General features: G+C 37.9%; 1 long non-coding RNA gene across 6 annotated transcripts in view; it reads left to right on the top strand.

Moving 5' to 3' along the window:
* Positions 1–20,375, top strand: part of LOC126061586 (uncharacterized) — a 33,016-nt gene extending 12,641 nt beyond the window's left edge. Inside the window, exons 2-5 of one of the 6 annotated variants that reach the window (XR_007513841.1) lie at positions 14,058–14,523; positions 15,204–15,359; positions 18,058–18,237; positions 19,027–20,375. This is a non-coding gene — a long non-coding RNA (uncharacterized LOC126061586). Of the gene's footprint in view, positions 1–14,057; positions 14,524–15,203; positions 15,360–18,057; positions 18,771–19,026 lie in introns of those variants that run through there. The other 5 variants (XR_007513842.1, XR_007513839.1, XR_007513844.1 and 2 more) reach the window with 5 other exon arrangements.
* The last annotated feature ends 2,227 nt before the right edge of the window (positions 20,376–22,602 follow it).

Raw genomic sequence — 22,602 nt, forward strand, 5'->3', positions numbered from 1 at the left:
ACCTTAATTTGTTTGTTTTTGTGCTTTCCCTATTTGAGTTGATATCAGGACGTTCTGTTATGTGACCTTGTATTGTACTGGTACCTGATATTATTGGTCATCTGACCAAACAATCTCCTTTAGCATTTCTTGTAGCCTTGGTTTGGTTTTTGCAAATTCTCTAAACTTGTGTTTATCTGTAAATATCTTAATTTCGCCTTCATATTTCAGAGAGAGTTTTGCTGGATATATGATCCTTGGTTGGCAGTTTTTCTCCTTCGGTGCTCTGTATACGTCGTCCCATTCCCTTCTTGCCTGCATGGTTTCTGCTGAGTAGTCTGAACTTATTCTTATTGATTCTCCCTTGAAGGAAACCTTTCTTTTCTCCCTGGCTGCTTTTAAAATTTTCTGTTTATCTTTGGTTTTGGCAAGTTTGATGATAATATGTCTTGGTGTTTTTCTTTTTGGATCAATCTTAAATGGGGTTCGATGAGCATCCTGGATAGATATCCTTTCGTCTTTCATGATGTCAGGGAAGTTTTGTGTCAGGAGTTCTTCAACTATTTTCTCTGTGTTTTCTGTCCCCCCTCCCTGTTCTGGGACTCCAATCACTCGCAAGTTATCCTTCTTGATAGAGTCCCACATGATTCTTAGGGTTTCTTCATTTTTTTTAATTCTTTTATCTGATTTTTTTTCAGCTATGTTGGTGTTGATTCCCTGGTCCTCCAGATGTCCCAGTCTACATTCTAATTGCTTGAGTCTGCTCCTCTGACTTCCTATTGCATTGTCTAATTCTGTAATTTTATTGTTAATCTTTTGGATTTCTACATGCTGTCTCTCTATGGATTCTTGCAACTTATTAATTTTTCCACTATGTTCTTGAATAATCTTTTTAAGTTCTTCAACAGTTTTATCAGTGTATTCCTTGGCTTTTTCTGCAGTTTGCCTAATTTCATTTGTGATGTCTTTAAGCATTCTGTAAATTAGTTTTTTATATTCTGTATCTGATAATTCCAGTACTGTATCTTCATTTGGGAAAGATTTTGATTCTTTTGTTTGGGGGGTTGGAGAAGCTGTCACGGTCTGCTTCTTTATGTGGTTTGATATGGACTGCTGTCTCCGAGCCATCACTGGGAAACTAGTTTTTCCAGAAAATCCCCTAAAAAAAAAATACAGTCAGATCCCTATCAGAGTTCTCCCTCTGGCTCAGGCTATTCGGATGTTAATGGAGCCGCCTGGGGAGGGTGGGGGAGGGACCAGAGAGCTAGGAGAGTAGCACCTCAGAATACAGCCCAAGTTGCTTGTCTTACTTGGAGTGACTATTATATCTGAGATTTCTGCGGGGCGCGTCGCCTATATGTACTGGCTGTGTGGAGATTGCCCCCCGGGGGGTCTGGCCCGCTGGTGTCACGGTCAGATCCTCCGCTGTGAGCCCCACCCCCAAGGTTAACGCTCCCCTACTGGGACGGTGCACTCCCGACTCCAAAATCAGTCGCTGCCTCCCGGGGACTCCCCATCCCGCCAGCCGTGTCACGTGCTGCCCCTGCGAACCGGGTGGGCTCCTTCCCCCGGGGTCAGCTCAAGAGAGGGGAGCAGCTCCCTGAACCTGCGCCGCGACTGCGCGTCCCGGCTGGGACGCCGCTCTCCCCGCTCCAAGACCAGCCACTGCCTCCCGGGGACTTCTTCCACTGGCTGCACCGCCACGCCGCCTGCGCAAACCGGGTGGGACTGCCCCAGGGTCAATTCAGGGGGATGGAGCTGCACCCCGCGCTCACGCCCCACCTGCGCCCGCCAAAATCCCGGCGGGATGGCTCCCCGGCTGGGACGCTGCTCTCCCTGCTCCAAGACCAGTCACTGCCTTCCTGGGACTTCTCCCACTGGCTGCGCCACCGCGCCGCTCTCGCAAACTGGCTGGGCGCCGCCTGCGCGAACGGCTGGGCCCCCCCGGGGTCAATTCGGGGGAATGTAGCTGCTCCCCGCGCTCGCGCCCCGCCCGCTCCCCGCCAAAATCCTTGAGGGACGGCTCCCGGGCTGGGATGCTGCTCTCCCCGCTCCAAGACCTGTCACTGCCTCCCGGGGATTTCTCCCACCGGCTGCGCCGCCACGCTGTCTATGCTAAGTGGCTGGGCTCCCTCCCAGGATGAGTAAGGGGGCTAGGGCTGGGCCCCTTGTCTGTGCCGTCTGCCCCCCTGGGCTCTGCCCCAAATCGGGCTCCGAAGGTCACCTGACTGGTACGCTGGCTCCTGGCTCTGAAAACAATCGCTGTCTCCCCATATTTGTTCGTTCTCCATCTCTAAATCTGTGTTTGTTGTTCAGAGTTCGTAGATTGTTATGTATGTGATCGATTCACTTGTTTTTCCGAGTCTTTGTTGCAAGAGGGATCCGTGGTAGCGTCTACCTAGTCCGCCATCTTGGCCCCGCCTCCTGCCTGAAAATTTATAATGTGAAACATGGGGAGGTAAAATTAGCCAAACAAGGGACCACTTTTGTCACAGACTGTAGTGGTCTTTGTTTCCCCTACAAAGGGTACCATGACTGGCTTCAAAATAATCATCAATGCAAAAGCAAACATATCTGAGTTACAGCAAGAGGGGTTTCTTCATAGCCTTCCTATACTTCGAATGATTTTAGTAAAGTGAAAAAGAGTATGAGGTGATTCCCTTGTGGAGTGAAAAGATTTGGGGATGCTAAATTATATTTTTCTTCTTGTATTCTATATTTCTTCTATTGTACCCTTAAAGAGAAATTTCTCTCCTGTGGTCGACATCTCAGAATAGGGGTGGGCAGAGTGAAAAGGAGGCTGAAAGTTTGTCAGGCCTTTTTTTTTTTTTTTTAGAAAGCCTAAATCTTTAGAAGAATTTAGAGGAATGATAAAAGAGTGAAAAGGAAGCAGATGAGGGTATGGACAAAATATCATGAATATATTGCATTGAAGAGCGATGTCTCCCCTCTAGGCTGCAAAGATTTCTCCATGCTTTAGGGGTTTAGGGTTTAGGGAAGGAGCTGATGATGAGGTAGGTCTCTGGGTCCTGATTAGCAAAAACTGACTCCCTGTCTCCAGTAGCACAGCTGGGGAGGCTGCAAGATCTGAAGGTGGAATGGCTTATAGGGTGCCTCAGCAGGTGGCATCATGGACAGCTTCAACAAAGTTTCCTTTGGTCCCTGAGGATGAGTTAGAAGCAATAGAGCTATTGGATCCAGCTGGACCATGCAGGTAGAACAATGGGTAGTTCAGCAAAAGTCTGTGTGGATTGAAGACTGAGGATCAGATGTCTATACCTCCCCAAATGCCTTGATGATGAATTGTTTCAAAATTGCTAGAAGAGTTCAGCTCAGTATGATATTACTGTTCCAGAAGGGTTATTAGATCTCATATAACTGGGCGAGTTTGAGGGACAAGAAGGGCGAGCCCCTTGAGGAGACAGAGAGACAAAGACGTGGGGAATCAAAATTATATGGATACTGCTCTCCTCAAAACTTTGTATGTCTTTTTTGTTTTAATTTTAATTTTTTAAATTGAACTTTAGATGAAGGCTTACAGAACAAACTAGTCTTATCAAACGTTTAGTACATACATTGTTGTATAACATTGGTTAACAACCCCACGGCATGTTAGCATTCTCCTTTCTCAGCCCAGGATTCCCTATTATCAGCTTTCCTGTTCCCTCCTACTTTCCAGTCCCCTCCCCAGGGGTAGTGCTACCTTTTAGTCTTGTTTTGTTCCATGGGCCTGTTCAATCTTTGGCTGAAGAGTGAACCTCAGGAGTGGCCTCATTACTGAGCTGAAAGGATGTCTGGGGGCCATACTCTCAGGGTTTCTCCAGTGTCTTTCAGGCCAGCAAGTCTGGTCTTCCTTTTTGTGTTAGAATTAAAACTTCATGTACCTTCAACCAATTTGTTCATACTGAAGTTTTTCACTTTGGATTCAATTTAACATGAATTTGTGATTCACTAATTTTTTTTTTTTTAACACAGAAAGTAATCCATACTGTAAGCATATAGACCAAATTTCTAGATTCCTGCTGTTGAGCAAAGGAGTCATATTGCTTCTTTATAAAGAATTTAAAAACTGACAATGCTTGAATATAGTAAAAAAACAAAAACAAAAATCTCTGTCTTTGAGTTGATTCTGACTCATGGCGACCCCTTGTATGTCAGAGTAGAATTGTGCTTCACAGGTTTGTCAATGGCTGTGATCTTTCAGAAGCAGATTTCCAGGACTTTCTTCCAAGGTGCCCCTGGGTGGATTTGAACATCCAACCTTCTGATTAGCAGCTGAACACTTAACCATTTGTACCATCCAAGGATTTCTTCTATATATAGTAGCCTTCAGCAAAGAGAGGTCAGTATAGAAATTACATTTTATTTCAGTTTTAGGTTAAAAGAACCCAGTATATGACATGTCTCACATGTACTTTACCTCGTTTTTTTCTCACAGCAGTCAAGAGGCCAAGAGTTTTCCAAGTTAAGGGGATTAGTAGGTTGCAGAGTTGGTTTTTGAACTCAAGACTCTCTTTATCTCTTTCTCTTTCTATTTCTTTTCCCATCCTTCCCTCCTTCTCTTTCACCCTTCTTTCCAATAGCATTGAGGCATATACAGTAGTGATATTTATACAAATATACATAATTTATAGACTCTAAAATAGTAACTTTGTACAGAACTTTTTCCAAAACAAATTTAGAACACTCAACATTTGCCTTCAAAACCAATTTGTGCTGTGTGAGATGGTTTCATATCATTTCTCATCATATCATATGTGTCTAAAATTGTCACCAGATTGGTCACTGACAATTATCATGGGGTTTGGTACTGGATAATTAGCAGATATTTTTAAAAGTTCTTAATGGATAAGGGATAGGACATCTTTGTTAACTTTAGAAAAAAAATGTGTTATGAGTTCTTAAGGTAATTAAAAAGCAAGACTTGAAGTGTGAGATGATAGCATTTTAGAACTGGAATAGATTTTTGCCCAACCTTCTTATTCAACTTGATGGTACTTTTAAGTAGTTTAATTGTGGTTTAGAGATAACATCCAGATTACCACATTTGAAACACAAAGTTATTCAAGAAAATGTGTGCTCAAAAGAGTCATTTTATATTTTTACCCTTTCTGAAGACATTTAATTCCAAAAAGGAGATTTGATTTCTAACACTTGAACTAATGGAGCAGTGAAGACAGATTTCTACCTAATCCTCTTGAACCAAAGAAAGTTAATTTTTAAGGTTTTATGTAACAATGGAGATTAAGCATTTCATGAAATCCAGGTGAACAAACAGTATCTATATTACACCCCTAAAAATTTATATCTTTTCTTAAATGTGTTTTAGTTTTAAAATATAACTGAGAGTTAAACACTCTGATTTTTTAATCATTACTCATATTTATGAAGCAGAAATATTCTGTGTGTTATACTTCCCTATATCTGAGTTAAATGTCGGTTTATATTTTGCACCAGCTTTATAATAGACAGTCACTTCTAAAATTCTGAGAGTTGTTTTCAATGGAGTTTCAAATTGCTTATTACTAAGGACTTTTTACCAAATTTACAATATGAAAAAAATCTCAATATTATAGAGTTGTCCTGTTTGATTAGTGAGCAAGTTCCATGAGCTTTTATTTAGAAAAGCCAACTAAGTAATAACTTAATGATTGTTACAATAATTTTCTTTTTACCTTTACTACTCCATGTAACATTTATAATTGCTCAAGAGATTACACATGGTCTAAAATAAGCATTTTAAAAAAAGGTACTTAAGAAGGGTTTTTAAACATGTTTGGTTGGCTTTTTCTAGAGTATGTGATCATTAAAAGTAAAGATTCTCCTTACCACATGTAAAAACTTACACTGTTGTAGGAGTGCTATTATTGGTTTTCTCAGTGGAACACATGTTATAACCAAAAATTGCTTCAGAGCAGTAAATATAAATATACTTCTTTTCTACAAATACAGATTTAATCAAATGTTGGGTTCATGAAAATTCCTATTAAAGTTTGAAATGAGATAAAATATTTTCAAATATTCTTGCCACATTTACTACTGCCTGGAATTCAATATATATTTTAAAAGTTAATTAAAAAAAAGTCCTCTTAAATATTTTATCTAACAAAAAGAATATTATTTGATAAACTACTCTTGCTTTACATAGCCTTTACATTGAGACTTTGGTTTTTAGCTTTTCTACCTTTTTCACCAGAACTTGCAAACTGTACAAGGCAGCATCATTTAAAAAATACATTGATTATAACGTTATTGAGTAGATTGAAGATAGCAAGGTCAGAAAATGAGTCTTGTTCATCCTAATATCCCTTGTCCTTAGCACAGTTCTTCAGACTTGGCCTATTGTTTCAGTTGGTTGAATGAATGAATGGTAAGTTTTTCTTTATCAAGAATTTTTAGGAAATCTACAGCTTCTTTAATTTACTGTATTTTTTATTGCTCTAATGGAAACATATCTGTTGAGTTTCCTAATGCAGCTTTCCTCATTTAAAAATAAATTTATAAACAATAAATCAATAAGTTATGTACTGAATAACCATTTAAAAATGAGATGGAAGTTACAGTTTCTAAGAATTTTTTCTACTTGGAGAGATACTGAATAATGGGAATGCCTAAGAAAGACAAATTGGGCACATCTATGAAGTCCTTGAAACTGAGGCTTATAATTTCAGTTTAGGGAGGTAGGCAAGGAAATCTATTTTAAGTCTTAATCAAGGGTTTAAGCATGATGAACTCAGGATTTAGAAGAAATTTGTCTCACTAAATTATAAGGAGCAATTGAAGAATGATAAAGCTGAAGATAGGGAGATCATCTGAGAGCCTGTTGCTATAATTCAGGCGTGAACTGTATGGTGAAAATGTGAATAGAGAGCCATGTCAGTGGGAGAAATTTATCCATAAGACTGGTTATAGACCAAGGAGAAGTTAAATTGAAAAATTTCAAGCCTAGTTGACTGACAAAATGGTGGAGATACCTTGAACAATCAAGGAATGAGGGAGAGGGTGCTGGAAAATTTCATGACTGGTTTTAGACTCGTTAAATTTGAAATGACGGTACAGAATCCAAACATCTACCTAGAAAATTTAAAAGAATCATCAAGCTCTTTTGAAATGTGAATAACAATGCAGTGCTAAGTATCTATTTTTGGGCATCATCATCAAGATGGGAAGAGTTGAAGCATGCTAAGGGAACATGCTATGGGATTACGTAGAGACAGAAGAACAGAATCCCAGTTCCCCCTGCCCCCCAATGAACCATATACACTAAAAATGAGAGCAGGAAAAGGATCTACCTGAGAATCAATAAGGGATAGTCAAAGAAGAAAGAAGAGAACCAGGTTAAAGCAGAAAGTACAGAGGGGAGAGAGAGAGTTTCAAAGGAGGAGATATAGCTTTGGTGTGTGGGAGCCTGCCCCATCATCTCAGGAGACTGGATTTTTAGGTCTTCAGAAAGTTTATGAACCTGTTTTTAAACACATTGGTAGCTAGAAAGCAGAGACGGTGGGAGTATTTATACCATGAAAATTGGCATATATTAAAAATCAGACCTAATTCTGTTAATTTTCTAGGCAAAGGATTTCAAACAAAGACCTATTGTCTGTTTTTGTAAATAAAGTTTTATTAGAACACAGACACATTCATTTACATATTGACTATGGTTGCTTTTGCATTATAATGGCAGAGGTGAATAATTGCAATAGAGACTATATGACCCATAAAACCTAAAATATTTGCTATCTGGCCCTTTACAGAAAAAGCTCCTCTATCCATGATCTAGGAGTGAGAAAGTGATGGGGTAAATACCAGTAATGGAGACTAAACTTAAAAGTGTGTTTTGTATATAGGAGTTAGATTGTGAATACCTAAAAAATTGAGGAAATAGTCTTCCAGAATTTGAAAACTATTAACTGACTCAGCAAAAAATTGCTCTCATCATTGACAAATGAAATGAGAAGTTCTGATATTTGTCCTTGTTCTTTCATTTTTATTCTACTCGATAACATAAACAAAAATATCAAGCAATTTCCATGTGAGGATTACACTCACTTGTCCACTATAAACCTAGATTGGCTATGGATACAAGAATTGGGCAAAAATTAACAAAAGCATTCTCAATAAAGAATACAGTATTTTTTATTAATATTGTAAATTGTGTGCTATGCATCCTTTGTACCAGTAAAATTTACAATAAACTTATGTCCATATATACATAAACCAAAAACCAAACTCAATGCTCTCTAGATGTTTCTGACTCATAGAGACTGTATAGAACAAGGTAGAACTGCCCCATAGGATTTCCAAGGCCATTGTCTTTACAGAAGCAGAGTGCCACATCTTTCTCCCACGGAGAGGCTGGTGGGCTCGAACGGTCAACCTTTCAGTTAGCAGCAAAGCGCTTTAACCATTGTGCACTAGGGCTCTTTACATTTCTTTCTTTCTTTTTTTTTTGGAGAGAAGGTTGTTAAACACTTACCAGGACATCACGGTGCAACAGTTTCAGAAGTGATAGAGTTTTTGAAAGAAGATGACTGTTATGGATTGAATTGTGTCCCCCCAAAAATGTGTTTATCAATTTGGCTAGGCTATGATTCCTAGTATTGTGTGATCATCCACCATTATGTCATTTGGTGTGATTTTCCTATGTGTTGTAAATCCCACCTCTATGATGTTAATGAGTTGGGATAGGTGGTAGTTATGCTAACGAGACAGGGCTCAATCTACAAGATTGGATTGTGTCTTGAGCCAATCTCTTTTGAGATCTAAAAGAGAGAAGCGAGCAGACAGCCAGGGGAACCTCATACCACCAACGAAGTAGTGCTGGGAGCAGAGTTCATCCTTTGGGCCCAGGGTTTCTGCATGGAGAAGCTCCTAGTCCAGGGGAAGACTGATGACAAGGACCTTCCCCTCGAACGGACAGAGCAAGCTTTCTTTCCCCTGGAACGGACACCCTGAATTTAGACTTCTAGCCTACTAGACTCTGAGAGAATAAACTTCTGTTTCTTAAAGCCAACCACTTGTGGTATTTCTGTTACAGCAGCACTAGATGACTAAGACAATGACAACAGAAGAGGTCATTACATTTTATACTACTAGGAGCCCTGGTGGTACAGTTATAAGAGCTAAGCTGCTAATCAAAAGGTCAGCAGTTGGAATCCACCATCCACTCCTTGGAAACCCTATGGAGCAGTTCTGCCCTGTCCTATGTGATCGATTGCTATGAGTCGGATCAATTCAACAGTAGCATTTTTTTAAAAATATATTTACCATTCAGAAATTATGAATCAAATAAAAACTCTCAGAGCAATTGGATGTATATTTTATTTCTTTTGTATTTTGTTAATTTAACAAGTATTTAATTGATTCACTGCTCTGGGCTAAACATTATGCTAAGTGATAGATGTACTTTGAAATTAAACAGACCTGTTTTATGGAATTTATAATCTGGTGACGAATGCGAATAATAAAGGAGTAAATACATAAACAAGCATTTAGTTACAAATTATATAAACAGAATATACCAGTTGCCACTGAGTTGACTCTGACTCACTGTGACCCTATGTGTTTCAAAGTAGAATTGCGCTCTATAGGGTTTTTAATAGCTTGATCTTTTTTGAAGTAGATTGCCAGGCCTGAGGTGTCTCTAGGTGGATTTGAACCACCAGTTACAGAAGTGGTGAATAACAGAGGTGAGGTGGAATTTAACTTCTTGGTAGCCTATTTGGGAAGTCCTTTCTGAGGAAACGCTATTTCAGCTGAGGCTGGGAAGACTGTGGCTGTGAAAGGGAAAAGCCTGTACAAATACCAAGAGGATTTAAGTTTTCTTAAAAAAGAAATTTACTCCTTTGCAATAAAAAGGTAATTGCTTTCAGTTGCTTCCTTAATTATAAGAGAAACTAAATTTTAAACAATATTGCTTAGGATATAGGCAGCTATTTTCCTCTAAAAACCTCAAAGTTAATCATGTGTGGAAGTTAATTTCCCAAGTTTCCTTTAAAGCTACTATGGAATTCTCTGTATGTTTACATATGACCTTCATTAAGGCTAAGAATTTCTTCATTTAGACTTTGACTTTATTTGATGTTAATGTGCTACGTCAGCCTGTTTGCCAATACTTCAAGTCAAAGGGAGATAGCTGTTTTCTTTCTTCACTTGTGGGTTCCTGAATCTCTGAGCCATACTTAGGCGCATACAGGGAGGTATTCACACTCTTACTTAATCTGGATATTTTTGCAACTCATCAGACGTTCAGAGCCAGTGTATGGTTTGTTCTTCAGCTTCTTGAAAACACTGGGCAAGTTCAGAGTTATGGTCAAAATGTAAGCTTGGTCTCTTGACCTTGTGAGAAAAGATCAATTGCATTTTTTTTTTCATTATTTTTACTACATGGTCATTTTTAACATAAGAGTATTATCAGGTATAATGAATTGACCCAGTGATAAAGACTAGAGCTAATATTTGTGAATATTTTAAATTGTTGACTGGAATATCCTTCTGACCACCACCTCCTCCCTTCCTCACCTGCCACTCTCCCCCGCCCCCCCATTTAAACTTCTTTGATTTTCTTTTCTTGGATCTTGAGGCCCTTCCCTCCAGTAAAGGGTAGGCAAGTTGTGGTATTAAATACGATGATCAAAGTTGGCCTCATCTCGAAGGTAAGATTTGAGCAGACATTTGATATGAGGAAATTGGCTAAACTGGTATTTTAGGGAAGAGAGGTACAGGGAGAGGGAACAGCTAGGGCAAAGACCCTAGGATATGAGCACACCAGGTGTCTTGGTTTACTAGTGCTGTTATGACAGAAATGCTACAAGTGGGATGTCTAAAAAGAACATGAATTTATTTTCTCAGTTCAGGAGACTGAAAGTCCAAATCAGGATCTCATCCATGTTGATTCCTTCTGTGAGGCTCTCTTCTAGTTTCTGGTGTCTGTGGTGATCCTTGACATTCCTTGGCATCTGTCTTCCCCCAGTGTGTTTCTCTTTGTCTATTCTGTTCTTTTTATAACTCAGAAGTGAGTTACTCTGAGTGAGTTACTGTGGTATGACCTCATTAGCATAAAAAATCTCTTATTTGCAAACAGGGTCATATTTACAAGTACATGGGTTAGTCTTTCAACATGTATTTATTTGGGGACATAATTTGATCCAACATACCAGGAGTATTTGAGCACTGAATAGGGGCATAGTAGGAGAAAAGGCCAGATAGTTAATGAAGGGGACAGAGCATTGGGGCCTTACTATTCATTTTAAAGAATTTGTCTTTTACTTTGTGTACAACTAGGATTTATTAGTGTATTGAGGTGAGAAGTGATGTGAGCTGATTTGTCATTTGAAAGAATCACTGTGCTATGGTAAATACAGACTGTGGAGGTGGGAGCAAGTGTAGATACAATGCAAGAAGTTAGGAAGTTACTGCTGTAATGCAGGCAAGGGTTGATGGTGGCCACAGTGAAAGTGAGCACAAGGAGTCAGATTTTGAATATATTTTAAAGGTGGAGCCAACAGGATTTTCTACTGGACTGGAAGAGTTATATCAAAGAAAGGGAAGAGTCAAGAGAAGGTCAACATTTTCTCTCCTGAGGTGTTGCAAGGATGCAGTAGCAATCAACTGAATAAGCAAGTCAGTCTCGTAAACAGATTTGGGGTTGGGGAAAGATCAGGAGTTTTATCCTGGACATTAAGTTTGAGATTTTTTTCTTAGCCCATTGGAATATAGAGCATGCGGTTAGAAATACAAGTCTGGACAAGTCTCAGTTGGAGGTAATATATTAGGGAGTGTTCAGCAGAGAGGTGATATTAAAAGTCATGGGCTGAATGGAATTTTGCATTAACGAGTTCTAGTAATCTCTCAACAGACCACCATCTTGCAAATAACAACTATAAATTTGAGACAAAATACAAAAAATCAATTGGCTGACCCTTGAACCATACATGTGTGGGAAAAAAGAAGTGAACTATTCTTTGAGCTACCTACCAACAGAGAGGCAGAATTTGCTGTTTAAGTCCAAGTTAACTTTCTGATAAAACAAAAAATTCCGTGTTTTAGAGGAATAAAATATAGAATATAGAATCTCTACGACATAACATTTATGTGTTCTGGATACAATCTAAAATCACTCAACATATGAAGAATCAGGACAATGTTACCATTCTCAAGAGAAATAACAATCAATGGAGGCCAACCAAGAAATAATCTGGTTGTTTAGCAGACAAGGATTTAAAGCAGCTATTTTAACTGTGGAGCCCTGGTGGTGTAGTGGTTAAGAGTTACAGCTGCTAACCAAATATCGGCAGTTTGAATCTACCCGCTGCTCCTTGGAAACCCTATGGGGCAGTTCTACTCTGTCCTATAGGATCGCTGTGAGTCGAAATCTGCCTGCTGGTAGTGGGTTTTTGGTTTATTTTAACTGTGCTTACTGAGGTAAATATGCTTATAATGAGTGAAAAGGCAGGAAATCTCACTGGAAAGACATAAAATATAAGAAGAATCAAATAAAAACTCCAGAACTGAAAAAAAAAAAACAGTATCTAAAATAAAAAATTAACTGGTTAAGATTAATAGCAGAATGGAGACAACGAAAAAAAGTCAGTGAATTCAAAGCATGATCAATAGAAACTATCTAACCTGACAAACTAAAAGAAAAAAGGTTCAGAAATTTGAACAGATCTTTAAGCATTAGTGGACAATATCAAAAGGCCTATCAAACTATAATTGCAATCTAGAGAAAATCGTTTGAAGCAGCAATGGCTGGAAATTTATGTATAAATTTACAGATTCAAGGAGCTAGGAATAGCCAGAGCAAGGTAAATATATATCAAAGTATGCCTGGTCACATCATAGTCAAACCACTAACAACAAAGAAAAAGAGAAAATCTTGAAAGCAGCAAGACAAAAACAACTCATTATATTTAGGGGAACAATGATTCAAATAATTACTGACTTCAAATCAGAAACTACAGAGGACTGAAGATGGTGCAACAATGTCTTTAAAGTGTTAACATACCAGTTGCTGTCGAGTGGATTTCAACTCATTGCAAGCCCATGTGTGTCAGAGTAGAAGTGTGCTCTGTAGGGTTTTCAATGACTGATTTTTAGAAGTAGATCACTAGGCCTTTTTTCAAGGGGCCTCTGGGTAGACTTTAACCTTCAGCCTTTGGTTAGCAGCTGAGCTTGTTAACTGTTTGTACCAGGCAGGGTCTCCAAAGTGTTAATATAAAACCATGAGATTAGATAAGATCACCAAAGTAATAAATATAGATAAAGAAGAACTGAGGAACCAGCAAAGAAAACTGAGATGGAGTGACCAGAGAGACAGAAGGAAAACCAACAGTACAAGGTATCCTTGAAAATGTATCAGAGAGGAAGGGAAGCTCAGCTGTTTGAAATACTGCTGACAAGTAAGATTGGCAGAGAACTGGTCATTGGATTGAGCAACGTGGGAGTCAAAGATGATCTTGACAGGAACAGTTTTATTTTTTGTTGGTGTTGTTGAGAATATACACGCCAGAATATACACCAATTCAACAATTTCTACACGTACAATTCACTGACATCGATTACTTTCTTCAAGTTGTGCAACCATTCTCACCCTGCTTTTCCAAATTGTTCCCCCCCAATTAACATAAACTCACTGCCCTTACCCCCAGTTTCCTATCTCAACTTTTGAGTTGCTGTTGTCAGTTTGATCCCGTATAGATAGTTCTTAAAACGGCACAATGCTCAAGGCAGATATTCTTCACTAGTTAAGCTACACTATAGTTTTAAGAAGGTTTCAGAGGATATTTTTGGTTTGAGGTTTAAAGATTATCTCAGGGCAATAGTTTCAGGAGTTCATGCAGCCTTCATGGCTACAGAAAATCTGGATTCCATGATAGTTTGAAATTTTGTTCTACATTTTTTTCCTGTTGAACTGGATTCTTCTGGAGAATCTTTAATGAAAACTTTCAGTAATGATAGCTGGGCACCATCCGGCTCTTCTGGTCTCATGGCAAAGGGTGCAGTTGCGTGTGAAGGCAATTAGCCACACATTTCATTTCTTCCTGCTATTTCTGACTCCCCTTCTTCCTCTGTTGCTACAGGTGAATAAAGGCCAATTGTTGTGCCTTGGATGACCACCTGAAAGCTTTTAAAGATCCAAGAATTATGCAAAGAACTAGGAGGTAGAACAGGCGCACTAAACACAATGTTAGACCAATAAACTGGAATGTCCCAGGAGACCATGAACCTAAACCTTCAAACCAAGAAACCAAATCCCATGAGGTGTTTGATGGTACACAAGTAGCCTCAGCAGTTGCTCTTTTGTTGTTGTTGTTGTTGTTGTAAGTATATCTATCACACAACTTTTGCCAATTTTTTACAGGTGTACAACTTATTGACAGCAATTACATTAATCAGCTGTGCAACATTTCCCTTTTGATAGAGTGATGGGCTTAAAGATTGATTAGAGAAGATTTCGGAGAGAATGAGAGGAAAATAATTGGAAACAATAAGTAAAAGTGGCTCAAAGAATTTTGCTGCATAGACAGAAAAGAAATGAAGAGGACGGTGAGGTCATAGGGGAAGGTTTTGTTTCTTTTTGTCAACATTATAATTAGCATGATCCACAAAAGAGAAAAAAAAAAAAACTGACTACATAAGGAGAGATATAAGGAGAGAATTGTTCACGGTTATCAGGAAAAAACAAGGCAAAACAGCCAGGAAGAAGAAATTCGTAAACATGTACATGTGACTTGAATTCTCAAATCTCTGCTGTGCTGTGCAATGCCCTTTTCTTTCCAGACTTTACTATTTACACTTTGGTCATTTGACAATACAAAGATTTGAAATTTACATCAAAATTTATGTAAAATTCTGTGGCTTTACAGAGAATTATTTTTTCTTTGTGTTTTTAACTAATAGGCATTCCTCCAAATTATGAGCAGTATATAACTCAACAATTGACGTTATATGAATTGAAGTTATGTGAAAACTCAGAATGCTTTTTTCTAATATTATTGATGTATAAGGTAGTTTACCCTGGCCAGTCCATAAAATGCTATAAGTTTCTGAATTGTATTGTTAATTACTCTGGAAAGTTTCAGCTGCTCAGATTTTTATTTCTTTCGGAAAACTTATTCTCATTTCTAACCCAAGATTCTGAAACACATCTCGCATTATAAAGTGGGCCTGAGGGTGGGAGTGAAAACGTAGGCTCCCTACTCATGCTTCCTACCCTCATCTTCTAGCAGTGTGGGTAAGACTGGAAGGCTCTTATCGCACCAAGGATTGAAGCTGTGGGGTAATGGAGATCCTGGACATCTCATCAGCGAAAATTAATGAAGATCCAGGAGTCTCTACAGCTGTAGGGATGAGAAGGAAGTTTCAGCAGCTGGAGAATGGTGGTGAGTTCTTGGCCATGTGATTATTATATATAAGGGCATGTTAAAGCCTTTCTGTGCAGTGCTAGGCTATGTGTGCGTGTGCTAACATTTCTTTATATGCAAAAGTCTCGCTCATCTGCAAACCCAACATGGAAGCAATCGTAATAATGACTCTGAAGAACAAGAAGAAAAGGACAAAAACATTACCTCAAAAGATCTAAATAAAATGTTTCCCCATTTAAGGAAACAACCATAAATTGTTACCCTCTTATGATTAAGAGATAAATGACCATTAAAACAAAACAACAACTAAAAATACAGATTTATTTCAAGCATATATTTTAAATCATGTATAACGAAATCTATTTCCTATACATTCTGTATCTACAAAATTGTGCAGTGACATCGAGTACCTGTAATGAGAATGCTTAGAGCAGGAAAAAAAAAAAAAATCATCAATAGTTATATTATTTTCAGTATAGATTCAGTGCTATGTGTAAATGTTTGAACACTGGCAAACAATATAATTCTTAGGTAAAAAGAATGTTAACCAGAACTGCTCCCAATTATGGGGGTGCAGACTTAGGGTTGTTTTCTTAAATGAAGAAACATTTCATTTAGATATTTTGAAGCAATTTCTTTTCTTTTTTCAGGGTTATCATTATAAAAGGAAACCCTGGTGGCTTAGTGTTAAGAGCTATGGCTGCTAACGAAAAGGTTGACAGTTTGAATCCACCAGGTGCTCCTTGGAAACCATATGGGGCAGCTCTACTCTGCCCTATAGGATCGTTGTGAGTCAGAATTGACTCGAAGGCAATGGGTTTTTGGCATTATAACTGTTACCATTCATCAGTTTCTACCTATCTTGCAATATAAAGCTGATATTTTAAATACGCAGTGGACTTTAAGAAGTGGAGGTGCATTCACCTATTCCTAAGGGTATTGAAATGGCTTTAAACTTGCTGGGTGAAATATATTTTATCTCAAGTGCAGTAGGGAAGCACTTGAGTTCAAAAGGTTTAGAGTCATTGTAATTACTCCTCAGTGAGAGTAAGAAATACAGTTAAGTAATTTTCTCTTCTTGTATCAAAAGGAATGGGTGCACAGATGTACTGCCACGGGTTGTATTTAGGAGCACGATTAAGTGGATTAGGTACATCGACAGAAAGGAAACCTTTATATGAGACAGAGCGTACTCATCTAACACTATCTCTGAGGTTAAATTTAAGACTTACAGCATTCCTCCACTTAAGGGAAAAAAAAAAAACAAACAGTTGCACGCGGTTTATGAACACGTTTGTAGAACTAACTAAACTGTTCACAAACGATGTACTGATCCATTGGCATTGTTCCCCCAATAACAGTTGCTATTTCAAATTTTCTCATTTTTCAAGAACTGCACGGACACTCCGAAGCACCAAGGTCTCTTCTCTATGATCTCACTTTTCTCAGATATTGATGGTGCTGTGATCCACAGCTATTTGTTCAATTGTAACCTGTGGAGCTTTTTTTTAACCTCTTATAAACTTAAGTGCCAATCACCAGGCTGGATATAATTATGCTCTGGTGATTTCTTTGACTTTGAGGGCTAATGGATAGCCTCAGGTATTTAAATAACTGCTTGAAGTTTCTTAATTGGTACAAACTGTCTATAACAATTGCACTTTGTCTAGCATGCCACCTGAGCAGCTTTATCTTAGGTTTGTGTACTTATTTGATTGTGTTCAGTGGCACATGGTATTTATATGAGCCTTTGTCTTGCTGAATTGTATATGAGGTAATCATTCTAAGTCCTATGTTTGCATGCTGGACCAGCAAATAGTGCTCTATACTGAATTATGTCTTTTGCAAACATACTAAAATTTATGCATCCAAATTTTTTTTTCACATGTGAATTTATATGAGCACATATTTACTTTTCAATTAAAACTAATGTATCCATGTGAAATTCATGAAAGCTATACCAATGATCTAGTATTCAATTATAACAATTATTTTAAGAAAATTTTTTTTTTCATTTTCATTGCAGGATTTGTGTTGGCTTTACACCTTAAAAATATTCAGTGGTATTTGGATGAATAATCAGCTCAGACTATTTCCTTTCAGAATATGAGATTGTAAAATATATATTAACTATTGACCCAAATCATGATTAATGTAATGTAAATTATTGTAAGGGAAATCATGGGATGAACAGGAAAATGCCTTTTGGAATTTCTCATCCAGCATTAGCTTTAGCATCTTGGGTTTGAATTCTTGATCTGCACTGTGGCAAGTTGTGAAATGTCTTTGAGCAGCAGTTTACTCGTCTGTAACCATGAAGACTAGACTAGTTATGCTAGGTACTCAGCACCTCCTGATATTTCATGAGCATGCAATAAATGTCAGCTCATTATTAACTTGTAGTTATTATTCTTAGGGAAGACATATTGATTTTTAATTTCGCTTGGCTTTTAAGCAGAAATTATTTTTCCTGAACCAGATTTGGCTTTAAATGCCCTTGGATTATTTTCTCACAGTTCCAAATATGCCCTCAAGTATTAAGATCTGGTACCACTAAGACTCTCTATAAGAAAATTTGAGAGAATCTAAAAGAAATCAGGAGGGCACTGTTTATCGCTGTGTATGCATTTTGGTACGTTTGAAAAAAACGAAGACGTCTATAATCACTCACATATTATTATATTTTTATTTATTGCATTTTCTCCCTTGATAATAGAAGATTATATAAAACTGTGTAAGTAACTTCCATTAAACCTGTTGCCATCGAGTTGCTTCTGACTCATAGAAACCCTATAGGACAGAATAAATGCCCCAAAGAGTTTCCAAGGACCAGCTGATGGATTGAACTGCCGACCTTTTGGTTAGAAGCCGAACTCTGAACCACTAAACCACCAGGGTAAGTAACTAGGCATTAGTAATTCTAAATTACAGAACTTTGTCAACCTAGGTTGCTTATCCATATACTAGTATAAATATGTTATTTTGGTGGCAGTTTTTGTTTTAGTTTTTATTTGAAAAGAAGTGTGTGTGTGTTTATTTATTTTTAGTATTAGCTGTCACTGTGCTATAATAGGAGTCCCTGGTTGTTGCAAACAGTTAATGGGCTTGGTTGCTAACTGAAAGATTAGAAGTTTGAGTCCCTCCAGAGGTACCTCAGAAGAAAGGCCTGGCAATCTACTTCTGAAAAACCCTCTGTTGAAAACTCCATGGAGCACAGTTCTACTCTGATACATGTGAAACAATGTCACAGTAAACAATCTTCAAAACACACCACGGTATTAAATAAGTGTATGATGTTAGGGTTCTGCAAGGCCACTAAGAAATGCCTTAGATCTCAGAAGCATACATATACTCAGAACAGGAATATTAAGAAAAAACCAGAGCCATTTGCACACATCCTTCTCATTTTTAAAACGAAAAGAATATGACCCATGATTAAAAAATAAATCTGTAAAGAAATGACTTGCTACATCCATTAGTTTCTTGAAACAGGTTGATAATTTTGGTGGATATCACCCTGTTTCCAGGAACTAATGGATAGAGCATAGTCATTTTTGTAGAATATTCTTTTTTAGTGGCAACCACTGGTTGACTGCATGTGGCTCTGAGCTCTTGAAATTTGGCTCATGTTACTGAGAAAATGAATTTTAAATTTTATTTAGTATTGATTAATTTAAATTTACAGTTAAATAGCCACATGTAGCTCTGGATTACCACACCGGCTGCATCTCGAGCATGACTCCGGAATCGTGAGGCAGTTTCCTGTGTGGTTACATTCATGCCCTGGCCTGTTGCCCGAGTGCCTCGGAGTGGTACAACAACACGGACACGGCCAGAGAGCTTAACCAGAGACGATCACAAGACAACAGAATGGTAGCGGTGAGACTCAGATTTCCAAATGCCGTGTCCCAGTCTCAGAGTTCCCAATATAACTTAATTTCTGCCTTCCTTATGGTAAGTTATAAACTTGGTAAATAGTGATAAAGATATTTAACAACTGCGGTAACTAGGCTCTATAACTCTTTCTGCAATGTGGTGAAAAGTAATGGGAAAAGGGAGAATAAAAGAAAATTCTTATATCTAGTCTCTGCCTCTTGTCTCTCCAGTGTGTTTGTTGATAGAAACAGCCATAGTGTTCATAAGCATTATCCTTGGGGCTGGCTACAAATCACTAGTTGGTCTCATTATGTGAAAGCCATTGATTTGTGTAACAGAATTCCATCTGAGAAAGAATGACATTGATAGGTAAATTAAATAGGGCTATTTTTCAGGATTATGTGTAAAACAACTCCTTATTTTAATGGCAGTAAAGTCACATTACAATGAGTTACACAGGGTCCGTGATTTGGGGATCACAGGGCCATTGCACATAAATTACTAAACAAGCACCATCTAGAGACTGAGGCAAGAATCTTTTCATCTTCCTTTCACTTATTCCAGATTTTCTTTCCCTAAAACAAAAATCAAATAGCTAGTATATAAGAAGCAAATAAATGCAATATGCCTTTCAAAGTTACTATAATCACGACAGAACACAGAAGAAATTGCCAAGTAACAATTTCCGTTTTCCCATCCTAGATTTCACCATGGATCTCAATCGAAAAGTTTTCCCTATTATTAAGATTTATTTATACGATGACACAGAATAAGAAATTCTGATCTCTGGAATTTCTATAATAATAATTTCAACAGTGTTTCAGCAGGATTCACCTTTTAACATTTCATGGTTTTCAATTCCATGTGCTTAAGACTTTGTGGTAGAATTCTAGCAGATGATTACATTTTTACTAGAAATTGTTAAATAGCCTCAAGTTCCATTAAAAAGGTATTCTGGAAATTAACAAGTAGCAAGCTGTTAACTATTTGTAGGGACTCCCCTTGCTTAAAAAAAACTCTGATGTTGTTAATATTCTGGTGATCCACGTGAAATAATTTCTCTGTCACCAATTTTCCTTGTGAAAAGGACAAACGCACTGAACTTTAAATGTTTATATCTGTTGAACTTACAAAGAAGGCATGTGCTTTTTATTTCCTAGAGACATTGTTTTAAAATCCTCTGTTTAATTGTTCTTCTCTGAGCTTGAGTAATAATTATAGGTTCATATTCCTCAAATCGGGCAGAAAACAACAGGAATAATAGCAAAAGAGATTCTGAGTTTAGAAGAACTGAGCATAAAACTGAATTCAAAGCTAAGCGCGTTTATTGGGTGCCCAAATGACCCAAACTGGGTATCTATATGGATTCAATGTACTGGTTCCTTTTTTGATATTCAACTTCTTTTTATCTACATAGGTAACCTATTAATATAAAACTGACATTTAAACTCACCGTTGCCCATTCTGTTGGAAAGCTCTCCGTTCAGAACTACAGGAAACAAGAGCAATCTCACACATGCCTCATAATAAATTAATAACGAAGGGAGAGATGGCATTACCACGTTGTAAATTACACAGCAAGTCGTAGGTGATTTCCTCAGTACCTTAAATACCTAGGACATTTCACTACTTGGCAGCAGTCGAAAATGCATATTAATTGCACACTCCTGTCCATGTCTGAAATAACAGGAGAATGTCAGGAATATACTAACTCTGGTTTCCTTTTGAATATCATATTTTAATTTCTTTTATGTTTAATCTTTTCAGCCGTGCTGAAGGACTTGGAAGACGTTGATTAAAGCATTTCCTCTGATTAATTATATTTTGGCTTTCAACTGTTTTATTTTCAAATCAAGTGCACACACATTGTCTGGATTATATGAGCATCTGCTCTTCCCATTCTCTGCAAATATTTATATAAATCTTATTGCCACCCTGCTCCCTCCAAGCTTTCACTGCTTAGCTCATCCTGATTGCGTCTCCTCATGAAGCCATCTTCAGGATATGGAAACGTAAATAAAACAGACTAACAGCCTACATTTCAGGGATATTTCTCTGCATGACTTGCCATATCACTAATGTTTCTCGAGTCTCAGAATTCATTCAGAAATCACAGGGTTTCTCCTCCTCTACTTTCTTTAATTACACATCTGATTATTATTAACAGGAAAACTATTTTGGATATAAATGCTAGGCCCTTATCAAGAGGACATACTAATTTGTATGCAAGGCCTATGAAATTAATATGACTGAAAATTTAGAATTGAGTTGGAGTTTTAAAGGTGAGGTTTGAATGTTGAATGCCACCTGTCATGGATTGAATTATGTCCCCCCAAAATCTGTGTATCAACTTGGTTAGGCCATGTGTGGTTGTCTGTCATAGTAATTTTATGTTGAGAGGATTAGGGTGGGATTGTAACATCCCCCTTACTCAGGTCACCTCCTTGATCCAAGATAAAGGGAGTTTCCCTGGGGTGTGACCTGCACCAACTTTTATCTCTCAAGAGATAAAAGGAAAGAGAAGCAAGTGGAGAGTTGAGGCCCTAATACCACCAAGAAAGCAGCAGCAGGAGCAGAATGAGTCCTTTGGACATGGGGTGCCTGTACCTGAGAAACTCCTTGACCAGGGGAAGATTGAGGACAAGGACCTTCCTCCAGAGCTGACAGAGAGAAAGCCTTCCCCTGGAGCCAACACCCTGAATTTGGACTTGTAACCTATTAGACTGTGAGAGAATAAATTTCTCTTCGTTAAAGCCATCCACTTGTGATATTTCTGTTATGGCAGCACTGGATGACTAAGACACCCCTTACATATTTTTTTTCCTCTTACTATCCTTAAAATTTCTTTCCTTCTTTACCTATTTCTCTATGGGCTAAGAAAATATATAAAGATAATACCTCTGCACAGGGATGGAAGGCTAGTACTTCCTATAAAGATCATCCTTCACCTGGGTGTCCTTAACTAATCATGGCTTTCATATAGGAACAGTACTTTAATCTGGGATCATAGCTTTATTTCATGCTTTGATACAGAGCAAGAGACATCAATTTAACTTCATTTTACAAATTGTCCTTTGACCATGTAGTTTCTATAGACAGAATGATTTTTTTTTGATAGTAAATTTCTAAGGCTGAGAATTTCTGTTCTTGCAGCTTTATGTAATTATGTTCAAAGGGGTTTGAATTAAAATGGAACAGATGTGTCCATCTTTAATTATGGTGTAACAAATTGTGTTACTCGAAGGCTTTATTAAGTGAAACGCTTGTCTTTATGTAGTAATGGGTCAGACAGTTTTAAAATGATATCAGTGAGCACAGTGTATGGCCTATTCCACTTGGAATAGGCCAAAAAGACTGTTGAAACTCACAGGACTTGCAGTTAGAA

The sequence above is a fragment of the Elephas maximus genome, chromosome 18, assembly GCF_024166365.1.
Source record: "Elephas maximus indicus isolate mEleMax1 chromosome 18, mEleMax1 primary haplotype, whole genome shotgun sequence".
NCBI classification, from domain to species: Eukaryota; Metazoa; Chordata; class Mammalia; order Proboscidea; family Elephantidae; genus Elephas; species Elephas maximus.